Below are 16,131 nucleotides of genomic sequence, written 5' to 3' on the forward strand. Positions count from 1 at the left end.
CTTGTAATAATGTAATAATGTAAGGGGGTGGCAGCTAGAAGCTTCAAGAAAAGAATTGTAACTATATTGTTTCCTAAAAAACGAAGTATCTAAAGTATCATCTTGTTTTTTGGAGATCCAAACATCCCAAAAAGATACATTTTAAGATCATAATTCACAGTAAACTGCAGTCTGCATTTGTTCTCATTAAGATATTGTATAAATTCTTGAAAAAATTATATCAGATTTCCACACCAACCAACAATCATCCAAATATCTCCTCCATATATCTATTATGGCGTACATCATTAATAAGTTGTTCCTCCAAATAACCCATAAATAAATCTGAATAAATGGGACCAAAAGATGCTCCGGTTGCAGTGCCCGTTAACTGTAAAAAACATTCTCCATTAAAATAGAAAACATTCTTAGTCAATACATGTTCTATTAAACAAATTAGAAAGATATTAAACCCATTACTATAAATGGGTATTCTATCTAGCCAATATTGTACAGCCAAAAGACCAGCCCAATGGGGGATGTGATATACAGGGCCTTCACATCTAAAGTACACATATACCAATCATCCTCTAATTGCGCCTCTTGTAAAATGTTGAGGAATTGAGTAGTATCTTGTAGCCTCGAACAACCCCCTACAAGTAAAGGTTTCAAATAAACTGTTAAAAAGACAGACAAAGGTTCTGTCAAGGAGCCATGGCCCGACACAGTACGTCTACCAGAGAGGCAACAGGCATCTTTATGTATTTTAGGTAACATATAAAAGTATTGTGGGCAGGGATCTGCAACCTTTAGTTGATGTACAGTTTCCTTTGTTATGATACTTTCCTCCAAAAGCTAATCTTAGAAAAAGATCCAAGTCATGTTTAAACTTTAAAGTGGGATACAAAACCATTTTCTGATAAAAACAGTTATCTAGCAGTTGTATATGTGCTTCTTGTATACATGCCCCAACCCCATACAACTACTGCCCCACATTTATCAGCCTGAATAACAATATTCTTAGTGATTTGCACTGATGAAGGCTTATGCCAAAATTAGTTTGCCATTTTTTTACTTGGAGTAAGTTATTGGATTAAAGCATATTATGGCAGCTGAGTGCTGGCGTATTTATACCTTCCCATCATATCTGGATGTGGCAAAGGTGTACAAAAGTCAGTTATCAGATTGTTTATGCATTGAAAAAAAGTTTGTTGAAAAATAAAATAACATGACGTGCCATGGATCTAATTCTATTTTTTGTCTTCCTACCCTATCTTTTTTTATAATTCCTTAACATTCTGATGTTTGCATACCTTGCTGCTGAAAACAAAATGACCAACAACAGAGAGAGGTAGACTGATCACTGTGGTTCGGCCCGCCATAAGTCCACAAGTAATACTGTGCTTTTAACAGAAACATCCTCTTTGCAACACAATGATGAGGTCATCCTGTCAAAAGTGCACTTCTTTCCCTTAAGTGTCACACTTCTCTTATGACATTTGCAAATAATATTGTGCTTTCAAATTATGTAACTAGATAGATAAGAAGTTTGATGTTCAATGTCAGAAACATGTGTAAATGTAATGCTTGGTGCTATGTTCACTTTCCTTGTGGAAAAGGCATTTGCTCACAGCTTCCTTATCCCGCTTTTAACAGAAACATCCTCCTGCAGGACACTGATGAGGTCCTCCTTTCAAAAGTGCACTCCCCTTAAGTGTCAGACTTTTCCTCTGGTACTTGTGAATAATGCTGTGTTTTCAAGATTGTGTAACTAGATAGGTAGAAGGTTTAAAATCTCAATGTGGGAAACTTCTATGTGTGTGTGTAGTGCTTGGTGCTGTGTCCACTCCCCTGAGGATAATGTATTTCACACATTGAAGAGTTCATCCTGTCAAAGGTGCACACTCTTAAGAATCAGAATTCTCCTATGGCACTGGCAAATAGTTCTGTGCTCTCTGCATTGTGTAACTAGATAGATAAGAGGTTCAATGCTAACATGGGCATCTTCTGTTTGGGGGGATATATAGCATCAGGCTAACATCTCCTTCATCACAGGTATGTTCAATAAAATTCCATTGTGGAGAAACATTTTAAGCTGCTAGATGACTCCACTATCCCCTTATCCCACCTTTCACAACAACATCTTCTCAGCAACTCACCGATGATGCCATTCCTACTAAAGTGTACTCTCAAACTATGGAAGTCAGGCATCATCTGTGGTGCTTGCAATCTGTACAGTGCAATGACCTGTAGATTATGTAACTAGATAGCTAAGATGTTCAAATCTCATAGTGGTGAACTTGTCTATGTGGGGTTATAGAGTCAAGTAGGTATAACTTCCACAATAACAAATCAATTCACTTCCAGATGTGGAAACCATTAGACAGGTAGATGAGTCCAACATCCCCTTACAGCAATTTTCATAACAACATCTTCTCTGCAACATACTGATGTGTCATTCTTTGTAAAGTGCACTGCCACACTTTGAAAATCAGACTTCTGCAGTGGTGCTTGTCTTTTTTGCACTGTACTCTAGAATGTGTGACTAAATAGGTAGGAGGTTAGAATACAGCAGTGATTACATTCTAAGAGTGTGGAAGTGCAACTGTAAATGGATTCAAGATTGGTTTTACACACTTTTGTAGTGGCAACAATTACATCAGATTTCTGTAAAAGTCATTTTAACACCCACATCCCCTTGAAAATTCATTGCTTATGTCATCCATTCATAAATGATCTATGACTCACTTGTACTGAGAATTCTACTGTGGCACCAGTTGTTGATACTGTGCTCTATAGAGTGCGTAACTAGATAGGTAGGTAGGTCAAGTCCATCCTTGCTTAGTGTGACTGTGATTATTACTGTTAAATACAGTTGGCTTCCTCACAACCACCATTGTGTACACTTCCAGTAATGAGATTTATTTTCAGTGGGACAGTGCTAAAGTAGCAAATTCTAACAACAGCAGGGAAATAAATTTTTGGCAACACACTGATTACATACGCCATACATAAATGCAGTTTCTCTCAGTTGTAATATCACCTCTACTGTGGTGCGTTACTTTGATACTGTGCTTTGTAGATTGAGTACTTACATAAGGAGGTTTAAGTCTAGCTGTGTTTCTTTAAATCTCATACTGAGTAGACCACTCTTCAAATACATATATTTATTTATTTATTTTATTTATTTATTTACATTTGTTTACTAGGAAATTCCAACTGGACACAGGTCCTTTTTCAATGGAGGCCCGGGGAGAAAAGCTCCACAGAACAATAAATGAGTAGCAAAGCGCATGAAGAACTATTGAATATACATAAAATAGCAAATAATACAAACTTCAGCAAACATTAGCTATTTACAATATGAAACATAGTAATGAACAGATATACCAATATCTAGCTAGAGGCTAGGAATAAAGGTACGATGTATATACAGATAGTACTAAGCTCAAACAGATACTGTTCTAAACTCATATACCTAAATCTTATATACAAATATTGCACTAAACTCAAACAGATATAAAGCAGAAGCTCCACATGAAGGTGGAACAAGCTAGAAGGTTTAATGAGATGGAAGGGGAAGATAGAGGAGTAAGAGAAGATACTGAGTAGTATATGTGGTAGTGAGAGGAAGCTAGGTGTAAGTTAGTTGGATATGTATTTAGAGTTGAAAGGAAGTGAGGTAGTTAAGCATGTTATAACAGGTCTGAGAGATTGAGTGAGGAGGGAAGGGGAGGGTAAAGGGTTAGCCAGAGACTGCAGGGGAAGGAATGCAATGATCAAACAGTATGAGGCAGGGTGGCTAGGGAAGGGGAGAGGAAGGGGAGGTAAAAAGGAGGGTTACTAGTCAGGACTGGTGCACAGGCATAACCAAAGACATTTTTAAGTGAGTTTTTAGTGCAGTCTTGAAGTGATTGCAAGAAGGTAGTGTGGTTACAGAAGGTGGAGATTGTTCCATAATCTGGATATGACACAGGAGAATAGTGCTTCTCCTGCTGAGTTATTGGTTTTGGTCACTAAAAGTAGAATTTTGCTGTTGGAGTGTAGTGGTCTAGTGGAGCGGTAGAGCTGGAGAAGGGTTTGAAGGGATGGGACTTTAAGAGGATGGTTTACTAACTTGTGGGTGAGACAGAGTTGATTCAGGTGAAGAAGTCGAAGGAGTTTAAGCCAATCAAGTTCTCTAAGTGAGATACAGTGGTGGCTGTGATAAGATGCAGCAGTGGCAAACTTAGCAATTTTATTGTAGCAAGCCTTGAGCTTGTTTAGGTCTATTTGTCTATGGTAGGTAAGTATAGGATAGGTGTAGAGTAAAGTTGAGATTAGCTGGGAATTGGCAGCAGAAATTCTGGCTGTCTTGGTGAGGAATTGTTTGTTTCTGGTACAATGCACCTAGTTTTTTGTGAACCTTTTTTATGGTAAGAGAAATGTGAGTGTCAAATCTGAGATTATCAGTCTCAACACCAAGTACTTTAGTGTGTTCTGCTGGGGAGATGACGGTATTGTCTTTGGCTAGAATATTAAAATGGGAGATAATTGGGTTGGAGTTAGTGGGTTGGAAGATGAGGAGTTTAGTCTTGCTTGGGTTGAGTAATAACTGGGCATTAGACAGCCAGCTTTTTACAGATGAAAAGGCTTCCTGTTTGATCTTGTGAAGTTCAGGTATAGTTGGGGCTGAGCAGATAAGGGTAGAGTCATCTACAGGCTGTATAAGAGAGGCATGTTTGGTGGCTGTGAATAGATCATTGGTGAAGAGTGAGAATAGTAGGGGACCAAGGATGGAGCCTTGGGGAACCCCAAGTGTTACAGGAAGTCGAGGCGATATGTCATTATGCCAGACAACTGATGGTTGGTGGCCAGTTAGCTGTGAAACCAATCAGTGGCTGTTCAGGAAAAAGATATGTGAGTGAGAACAGAGATTAGTAGTTTGTGTGAGACCATGTCAAAAGCCCTGGATAGATCCAGAAATATAGCAGAGGAGAACAGGCCATTATTTTTATTATGAAGGATAGCGTTAGTGAAAGACAGCAAGGTGGTAGTAGTGTTGTGGCATGGCCTGAAGCCATGCTGGGTGCTGAAGATGAGGTTATTAGCTAAGAGGTAGTCTAAGACTTGAGAATGGATGCATTTCTCAAGTATCTTGGAAAGTGGAGAAAGCATGGCTATGAGGCAGTAATTGGAAAGTTCTGTGGTGGAGCCACCTTTTTTGGAGGGGAATGATGTAGGATATTTTCCACATTGTGGGGACATAGTTTTCTGATAAGGACTGATTAATTAAGGTAGAGACTGGATAAGCTAGGGCTTCTGCTCCTATTTTTAGGTATTCAGAGTGGAGATTGTCAGCTGCAAGTTTTGTAGGCTTAAGTTTCAAGAGAAGTTTTTTTTAATATAGGAGGTTAGTAATGTTGAAAACGAAAAGACTATGAGCAGCGTATTTGGTTTTGATGTAGTGAGGGTGGGTAGAGGGTTGTGTTGTTTAGTCAAAGACAGAATGGTTTTAGTAAAGTGTTTATTGAATGAGTCAGCAATACTGCTGGAGAAAGGGGGAGTGGTAGGTGGGGGAGAGCCTACTTTACCTGGGTGGAGAATGGAGTTTATCATGGGCCAGAACTGGTTAGGGTTGTGATGGAAGGAGTTTAGGGCAGACTGATAATATTGGGTTTTATCTTCTTTTATTTTCTTTTTGACCTTGTTGTGCAACTCTAGGAATTACTGTCTAGAAGAGGGGGGGGGGGTTGTTAAGTGCCAGTGCTCCCAGGCCTTATCTCTGATTTTTATTGGTGCCCTGGTGCTTTTTTGTAGCCAAGGGGAGTACTGTGTTTTGACTGTGGCATTTGTTAAACATGGGGGCATGTGTGTTTAGGATATTTAGGAAAGTGCTATTGAAGAAGTGGATAGCTTCATCCAGATTGAGGTACTTTAGTGGTGACCAATCACATTGTTGAAGGGATGAGATAAAGGAGAGAGGGTTAAAGTTTTCCCTATTTCGGATTTGCCTACAGATGATGGATCTAGCACAATTTAAGTGTTGTCTCAGAAGGAATATTGGAGTATGGTCACTGGGGCTGTCTGGTAGATAGCCAGCTAAGTATGAGTGAGGGTCTTTATTGACTAATATCCTGTCGAGAGTAGTATGTTTGTTAGAGTTTGTATTTATCTGGGTAGGTGACTGTATTAGTTGGGAGAAACCATGAAGGTTTAGGTGGTGGGCTGGGTGATTGTTACTACAAGATAGCCAGTTGATATTAAAATCATCTAGGATTATGGTTTCCTGGGGTAGGGAATGGTTAGCCCAGTTCAGGAGGTTTTCCAGGGGTGGTATCTTTTGGCTACGTGGGAAGTAGCATCCTATGATGTTGACTATTTTATTTGGGTTTAGTTTGAGGTTGGCATATAGGATTTCTTCATTTCCAATGTGGGGGGCAGATGTGTTTAGGATCTGGGTGTTGACGTGGTGTTTAAACATTAGAGCCACATCACCCCCTTTCTTAGATAGTCTATCTACTTGAAGAATGTTATAACCTGTTGGGAGTATTTCTTCACTTTTGATGTGAGGTTTGAGCCAGGTGTCAGTCAGGATGAGAATATCAGAAGAGTATAAAGCTATGTTGGTGTTTAGGTTATGGGTTTTATTAATATTACTTCTGATATTTAGACACATGAACAGGAGGTCAGATGGCTTTCTGTTGGATGTAAGTTGTGAGAAGGAGTGGGTATTTGGCAGATTTTTAGGTGAGGAATTGGTAATGGTAGGACCAGGGTTAGGGTAGATATCACCACTGAGGGCTAATTTAGATAGTGCAGTAAACATAAGTTTTATAAATCTGGTAATTAACCTGTCATAGTTTAGGGATATTATTTGTTTGAATGTAACAGGTGACTGGTAGTACGGTGGGTGTATTGGGATGGAGATTGTGATGGTATGACAAGTGTAATTAGTAGGTGGGTGATGGATAGAAGTGAGAGTAAGGGTGCAGTGATAGTGGTGGGCTGTGTCTATTATGGAGTCCTGGTAGCATGTAAGGTGTGCAAGAAAAGTGCAGGTAAGGAGTGTAAGCACATTAGGTAGTAGCATGACTGTGTCAGGTAAGCAGTTAGATTAGAAGTGGGTGGGGTACTGTGGGCAGTAGAGGAGATAGGTTACTAATATTGTTCTGATTGGTTGCTTGTAATTGGGAGGGGTTAGCGCCCAGAATAAATCTAGATGTAGTGGAGCCAGGTAGGATTAGGGGGCAGGGTGGGGTGCGAACGTCGCGGGGCCTAAACCCCTCCAAGCTGTGGATCACCAGCTAAGTATCTGATGGCTTACCAGTGAGCAGAATTCAACTGCTGATGAGTATATGATGTGTAGCTGTACAGAGCTGTTGTGCTCTTTGACCACTTTTTAGCACAGGTTCTTAGGTTCATTGGAGGTTACTAGTCTAGCAGTCCTAGAGCCTTTACAAGCCCTCCATGTTAATCTCAAGTATTCCCAGTTATTCTTTTTGGGTAGTTAGCAGAACAAATTTATGAACAGAGCGGGTCTGTGATCAACACCAGCTACCCTTACCCATGAGGGACATGGGTGCCACCCCAGGAATGAATTTGCAGTCACCCATCCAGTTATGCAGGTTGCTTGAATATAGTCACTGAGGAGCTCTGTTTTACATGAATAGGAAGTCTATTCCAGAGAAACAGCAATTTCTGGGAGACTATCTGTCTCTCCAGCATATTCTGTTAATGTCACAAGCTATGTTGAGATCCCTAGAGTGAGTGACTCTTGTGCCATTTGACTTGTGGATGTGTAGCATTTCCATTAGGGCAGAGTTGGAGATTGCCCTTTAGACCAGGCACAAGTCATCTCTCAGCAGTCTATAAGATACAGAGTAAAATGACAGGGCTTTCTGATGGTCCATGTAAGTTATAATTAGGAGTCCCTGTATTTTCTTAGTGAGAAACCTCTGAGGTCTCTTCAGCTGCTGCAGGTGGCTGGTGAGGTACATGCAAAAGGGTGCAGTATACTCTATTAGTGGTATGATATGAGGGCCTAGCACAGTTGAGTCATAACATCCTTTGACCTGGCTGCTGTGCCCTTGTTTATGAGGTGCGCTACGTAGAAGGCTTTTCTTACCACTATGGAAACTTGATGGTCAAATTTCAGATTGCTATCAACCTGTGTTCCCAAGTCTCAAACCACTGGGTTGGAATTCAGGAGGGTGCTGTCAATATTGTAATTTGTTGGGACTTACATTTTGCCAAAAAGAATAATTATGCATTTTTTTGCATTTAGTTTTAGATCATGGCTTTGGCACCAATCATTTGTTTGTGTTAGCCCTTCTTGTAATATGTTGACATCATTAGGGGACTCAATGTTTGCTCCCAGTTTGCAATCATCAATGAACTTGGTGAGCCAAAGGCTGTCTACTTTGGTCTGGACTTCTGAGAACTAGATACCAAAACAGTAAGGGGCTCAGCACCGACCCCTTTGGTACTCTACTGGTGATGGGTCTACTGGTGGAAGTGGAGTCACCAATTCTGACAGAGTGCATTCTGTCAGTGAGCCAATTGGCTACCCATCTAGTAACATAAGGATTAATCCCTATCTGGGAGAGTTTCTCAATGATGTCAGAGTGGGTATTGTGTTGAAAGCCTTGGCAAGGTCAAGATAGGCAGTGTGCAATGTCTTATCGTTGTCCAAGATTTTGCTGACATTCTCAAAGAAGTTCACCAAGTTTAATAATCATGATCTACCCTTAATGAAGCCAAACTGGGTTGGATCCAGCATTTGGAGGTTATCTATGTCCCTTTTAATAAGGTCCATGATAAATTCTTTCCATGGCCTTGCAGATGAGACTGGTTAGACGTACGGGTCTGTAGTTGCCAGGGTCAGTTGATGGCATAAACATTCGGCTAATAAACAATGATGCCATACATTCAACTGTGCACTGTAATAGTTGTAGAACAACATGTCATGTGGCACTTGTGATTCAGGCAGAAATCTCTAGATTGTGATTTTAGGTAGTTAGTTCAAATCCAGCCATTACTGCTCAGACTATGTTGTGCCAGTCTTATTGTGACTGTACATATCACTAACACTGTTGTCAAACACATCTCCTGTGTACACATACAGATGTTGAATTCTGTTATGAAAAGATATGGTAATTTCTCCCATAATGCATTTATTCAGAGTAATGATAACATGTGATTACATTTTCCTTACATAACATTTGTAGTAAGCATGCTCCTCTGGTATGATGGAATGAGACAATATTCTGTATGTTGTTGACTTAGTACAGCAATTACAAGCAAACATATCTCTTGCAGAAATAACATGATATAATGCCTTGAAATACCAACATATCTCACAATTGTAGTGACATTTCTACCAAGCCACCTTCATTCTATACAATATTATGTATTTTCTGTAGTCAAAGTGTCTTCAAAACCCACTTTCACTGACTGTAAGCATTGTGTGACCTTATACCATAACGTATGAGTGGCATCTATCACAGTTGTAATGAGTACATTTGCAGTGGGAGAGGCCTCCCCATCCCCTTTATCTCAAATACATTGTTTGTGACACAGTCCTAAGATGTAATTGTTTAGCATAGGTAGAGTGTCACTTAAGACTTCCACTGTGGCACTTGTGTTTCATCCACCTGTCGTTAGTCAGTAAACTTACATAGCTTGCTGCTCAATAACTGAAAAGGGCATCATTTTATGAATGTAATGACTTCACACACAAAAAAAATTGTATCGAGTTATCCATATCCACTTTTATGTTGGACAGTGATGTATAATCACATGTTCTAATTGCATGACAGTGAAATGATTATTCAAGCATGTTGTGGTGTGAGTGCTCCTGTGGCACGTGCATTGATTACTGGCTTGTATAGCATAGCTACACAGATAGAACACGGTTCAGTTCTGGGACAGTGTGTGTAGTACTTGATGGAAACAGCTTCTTTGGCAAAGAAGTTGCACTGCTCACTGTTGTGTGAATAGTAACATGTGTAGCTCCAATAAGTAACAAAGTCCAGCACAACAGGACCCGGAAAGCTACAACCAGGCAATATTGTTGTCAAATTCCTTTTGCGTGGCCAAAACCAACACAAACGCAGCTTGATATTAAAGCTTTTATTAAATCCACTTCACGATGCTGAATGCAATAGAAATATGCAACCAAGCGCTTTCACTCGGCTACTACCGAGCTTTATCAAGGTAAAATAGATAACTACTCCATTTCTAGTAATTTATACTCTTCACAAGGTCACATGACCTAATTAATTAAACCAATTTCAATAAAATACATAAATATAAACTTTTTTCATTGGTAAAAAGTATTACTACATGTAAAAACTGTCATAGAAATGACTTTTCATTGCAACTTGAACCACTTAATGCGTATAGTAAATGAAACCAAAAGACTTTTTTTATGTGTATATGTGTCCCAATTAAAAACAAGTTATTATATCTGATTCAGTATGATCTCACCTAAAGCATTCCTTAGTTTAAGCGTGTTTATCTGAACTCAAATTGCAACAGAACCAACATTAATATAACTGAATAAAAATTTTTTTCAGCTGTTACAATCTAGCTTGTCTCATTTTTAAGACACTATTTATATTAATGTTTTCGTTCATACCAGAAAACCTGCTGGCATCAAATTTCAATTGCCAGAATAATTCCTGATATTCCAATCTGGTTTCCCAGCTGCCACCTCCAACATCCGGTGTAATTTGTTCAAGTATAATGAATGAAGTCAAGGAATGTTTATAAAAAGCATTACTTTCCTTATGGTTAGTAATATCGTTGAAATGTTCATATACTCTTCTTCTTAAAATTTGTTCGGTTTTGCCTACATAAAATCCATTGCAAACCTCACAGAACCCCAAATATACCACACGTTTCACTCCACAATTGTAGTATTTCAAGGGTTTGTACCTGAATTTCCTAGAGGGTAAATATAATGTCCCCCCATTTAACATAGCATAGCATTGCCTACAATTCCCGCAGGGAAAAGTTCCAAGTTTCTTTCTTGTTCTATCCTGTTTCATGTCCTGTTTGGCCTCCAGCAAATCTTTCAAATTCTTGTCTCTTTTCCTAACAAAATGAGGGCAAGGTGGAACATGAAGTTTTATATCTTCCTGTAAGCTAAGAACAGGCCAGTACTTATGAATAATTTGCTCAAATTCATCTGAGTTAGCTATAAATGTGTACGTAAAACTATTTTTAAGTTTGGAAACATCTTTAGTTGTTTTTTGCAAATCATTTTTCAAACCAGTTCCTAACAAGGGAAAATGTAGTCTATCCCTCTCCTTGCTGACCTCTTGAATCATTTCATTAATAAGGGCAATTGGATACCCCTTTTCAAGAAAAAAACTTTTTAAGGTTCCAATTTCCTCAAAAAAGGCCTCCAAGGTACTAGACATCCTAGATCCCTGTATAAATTGCCCCTTTACTATACCTTTCTTTTGGTAATAAGGATGTCCACTTTGAAAGCGCAGGTATGAGTTAGAATAGGATGTTTTTCTATATATTTTTGATTGAAAACATTGATTAATGTACTCCTTATATAGGGTAACATCCAGGTAGTGTAATTCATTCTTATCTATTTTATGAGTGAATTTCAAAAAAGTTGTTGAGTTATTAATGTAAGACAAAAAATCTAGAAGGTTATGCTCATTACCTTTCCATAAAATACAAATATCATCTAAAAACCTTCTGTAATGCAAAATGTCTTGAAACCATCTACTTCCAAACACGTATTCCTTTTCCCAGTAGTACAAGACAATATTAGCATATAAAGAAGCACAAGGAGACTACTGGGAAAAGGAATATGTGTTTGGAAGTATGTACCAACTCCACCCCATAATTCACATCTGCCAAAAGTGTTGTAGCTTTCCTACAACTGAATACCAGCAAAAGCTCTGCATCGTTGGAATTTATATCCCACCAGGCAATAATATACCCGGCCTAGAACAAATCATTGCCTGGACTTCAAAAACCTTTATCAGGGAGACAATTATCATTGGAGATGTCAATATAGATTGGACAGAAGTCACAAAAAAATCAACCCTCAATAAATATAAATCAATTCAATTATACCCTGCTTATCAATGAAGTAACTAGACCCAACAAAACAACAACTAGTGGTTCCATCATAGACTGGGTTCTAGACTCACACCCAAACAAAGTAGCTTCAGCAGGGACTCTGCCTCAATCCATAAGTGATCGCCTCCCAGCATACGTACTATGTATCCACCCTAGCCCCCAGCCAACACCAGTACAGAATAAATATCTCCAGTTTTGACCAGACAACTCTAAATGACACCCTGGCACAAGTACACTATAGCATTCTCAAAGTCCTCCCACTAGATGAAGCTGTTGAATTTTTTAATTCAACCTTCTTAGATATCCTAAACAATCTAGCCCCCATACAGTAAAAAAGAATTAAAAACAACAATGCTACCTGGCTTACTCATCCCACAAAACAACTGATGTCTAAAAGAGACAAATGTTGGAAGCTTTGGCAAAAAACAAAGACCCCAAATACCTCCTACAATTCAAACAACTTCATAAGCAAGCAAAACGTGCAGTAGTAAAAGACAACAAAAATAATTCTATCTAGCTAACCAAAAATGCCATAAACAAAATTTTAAGAAATTCTGGAATACAATCTCAACCCTCCTTAACCCAGGATCCAATAACAACCCCTGTCCTGACTCAGATAAATCCCCCACAGAAATTGCCACAATATTCAACTCACATTTTATAGACTCCATTGCTAAACGTACAGGAAACTTCCCTCAAATAAGTATCACAGCACACTCACCACATATTAACTCCACACCAGACTTCAGCTTCTCCCCCATCCCTACCTCAACTATCTTGAAACTATGCCTTAAACTCAAACCATGTACTAATGCGCCTGATAACCTACCCCCATCATACATACAGATGTCAGCAAAGTCTATGGCTTATGCAGTTAGCATACTTATCAATAGATGTCTCCAAGAACAGCAAGTACCCACTATCTGGAAAAAAGCGTATATTCTCCCATTACATAAAGGTGGACAAAATATAGATTTCACCAAATTCCGACCCATATCAATCCTTTCTCCTCTATCCAAAATTCTACAAAAATGTATCTATAATCAACTCCTAAAGCACCTCCTGTACAATAAAATCTTGTCTTCCACCCAACACAGTTTCAGACCTGGACACAGTACCAACACTGCCTTATATCATCCTTGGACACTGTAAACCCAGCTACAGACACAGGAAAAATTGTGTCCACTTTATTCCTCGACCTATCAAAGGCATTTAATACCATCTCACATCCCCTACCACTCATTAAACTATCTAACCTAGGAATCTCACCCCTACCTTAGACTGGTTCTCTACCTACCTTACAAGTAGACAACAAGCAACAAAATGGGACCAGTACATTTCACCTTATCTCCCGATATCAACAGGAGTTCCCCAAGGCTCTATACTTGGGTCCCTAGTTTTCAGCATATTTGTTACTGACTTCCACTCTTCCCTGTCCCAAACCTCACTTAGTCAATATGCAGATGATTCCACCATCATCTGCTCTACCTACTCCACCAGTGAACTCCAAAAACGAACTCAATTTGCCTTCTCATCCACAGAAAATGCATGAACAACAATCACCTAGCCCTAAATGTTAACAAAACCAAACTTCTTCTATTCACCCCTAAAAGATCCACCCCCATAAATGTCAGAATTTACTATTCAGTCTCATAACAGCACTATCATCAAATTAGTGCCCTGCACTAAACTCTTTGGAGTTACTATCCATGAAAATCTCTCCTTTGACCTTCATATCCTAAACAACATCAGAAAGACCCACCAAAAGTTAGGTCTGCTTTATAAACACAGAACTTAGCTCAATCACTCAGCAAAAAAAACTCTAGCATCCTCCTTTCCTCTACCATCTCTACTATATGGTCTCCCTCTGCTCATAGGTATTCAACTCTCTCTAAAAAACAAACTCAAATCTTGTTACAGTAAAGTAGCAAAGTTTGCCAATAATGCTATGCATATCTCCTATCACTGTATATCCCTTCAAAAACTTAATTGGCTTGAACTACCTCACTTCCTAACTTACCTACAACTCACCACTGCACATAAAATCATAACTAAACCAGAATATTGTCCATCTGTAGCCTCACTAATGTCCCCCTACAACCCTGCTAGATACCTCAGATCAGAAAATAAATGTCTTCTAAAGGTAGAATTGCCCAACCTTACAGCTGATTGAGTTTTTTACTCCATTGCTATAGCCAAGGTGTGGAATTCCTTACCCCCCTCAATCAGAACCACTTCTAACCACACCATTTTCAAGATGTCTCTACAAGAATACCTCTCCAAACTATGGCTCTGTACATGCTCAAATAATTCTTCTAGCATTACATGAAACTAGAAACTCCTAACAGCTTTAACACTTACATATTTATCTTCACTTAATTTAACTCTTCTCCCTCTCAGTTTTATGCATCCTCAGCTACAAGATTAAATTTAAAGAAAAGAAAGAGTAATTCTAATTGTATATCAATATTTATATATTAAATCTGGATGTAAATCATTTTATGTTTGTATTTTTGTATAATGTTGCTTACTTGTAACTTGAATCTGTTAACTGTCATTATGTAACTTTATCTCATCAATGTATATGTAATATGTGGAGCTTTTCTCCCCAGGCCTCCACTGAAAATGGGCACTCCTATGCCCAGTGGACTATCCCAGAAAACAAATACAAATGAATAATAATAAATAAATGCCAAAATGTCACAACTCATATCATCTTTCCTCCAACCACTCATAATTATAAACAGTACCATAAACCATATTAGTGTTTAACATTAGAATATGTCTTAATAGTCTGAACATCGCACATGGCCAAATCTCACTGCCATTTTTAACACCTTCTGTTCTTCTTCATCTACTCATTGCCAATGTGTCTGGAAAGGCATTGCTGTGCGTCCAGTTGTGCAAATGCATTTGATAAGGCTGTGTGTCTTTGTGCAGAAACTGTTAACATGCAAGATCTGAATCGGGTGACTGTTCAGACCCATATTTCTAGCTTACCTGCTGAGACATGGCAATGGTAGGGATGGTGTTCCATTTAAAGTATAAAGCTGGGGTGTTGAGGAGTCCAGGATATTTTTGGTACTCATTGCAAAGCACTACAGGTGTAGACTACTACAGGGAGAATATACCAGGTCTCAGTATAAGGCTGAGGCTTGGAATAGTTTGGCCAAGGCTATCGCCAGTGCAACTAGCATCCCGCATGCTGGGGAGTAATGTCATCATCACTACAGTGACATGAAAGGGCACATGAGGGAACTCTTTAGTAGCCAATGTTAGGATGAATTTAGGACTGCAAACACCTCTCAGCTGTGTAAGTACATTGGCACATCACCTGTTTATGATATGGCATTTATTAGCCAGCCAATGCAGTTATTTATTATGCTTTCATATATATATTTTTTTCTTTTTCAACTGTACAGCTTCAGCAGAGATAGCAGAAGACTGTAAGGTACATCAAGAGGAATAATTTATCACAGAGATGCACAGGGTAAGCATGCATCTGTTCTGATTGCAAGGCACAAATGTATCCGCAGTCGATCTCTCTATATCATCTTGAGCTGACATACCTTAACATATCTATTAATCCTACATGCTTGCCCCTGTAGCTCTTGCTTATTGCATTAGGCAATGAGATATTTGATTTTTTTTACAGGCTGCTATTCATAAGACATTTTAAACTCAATACAGTATGGCATTGACAATTCAATATTTGGAATGCAGTTATTACCTTAGAAAACAGATACATGATATGACACAGTGAAATACTTGATTCTAGTAATCATATAATACCATTGTGATTGATTTTATGACACATTAATGCCTTCCTAGCATATCTGACCAAGGTGTAGTAATGTATTGCTCATATTATTTTTACATATTGGTATAAATAAGTAATGTGACAGGCCATTCATCTAATTCTCTTTTTTTGTCCCCTACATCCTAGTATTCCTTTTTTTATTTATTATTATTATATTTATTATTATTATTTATTTTCATTTAAAAGTTCCTGCATCATATTGCAAAAATGATGCCACATCTGGCACTGAGCCAGGCAGAAGA

This window comes from Protopterus annectens, chromosome 5.part0 (genome assembly GCF_019279795.1).
Source record: "Protopterus annectens isolate FY-2018-M chromosome 5.part0, PAN1.0, whole genome shotgun sequence".
In the NCBI taxonomy this organism is placed as follows: Eukaryota; Metazoa; Chordata; order Ceratodontiformes; family Protopteridae; genus Protopterus; species Protopterus annectens.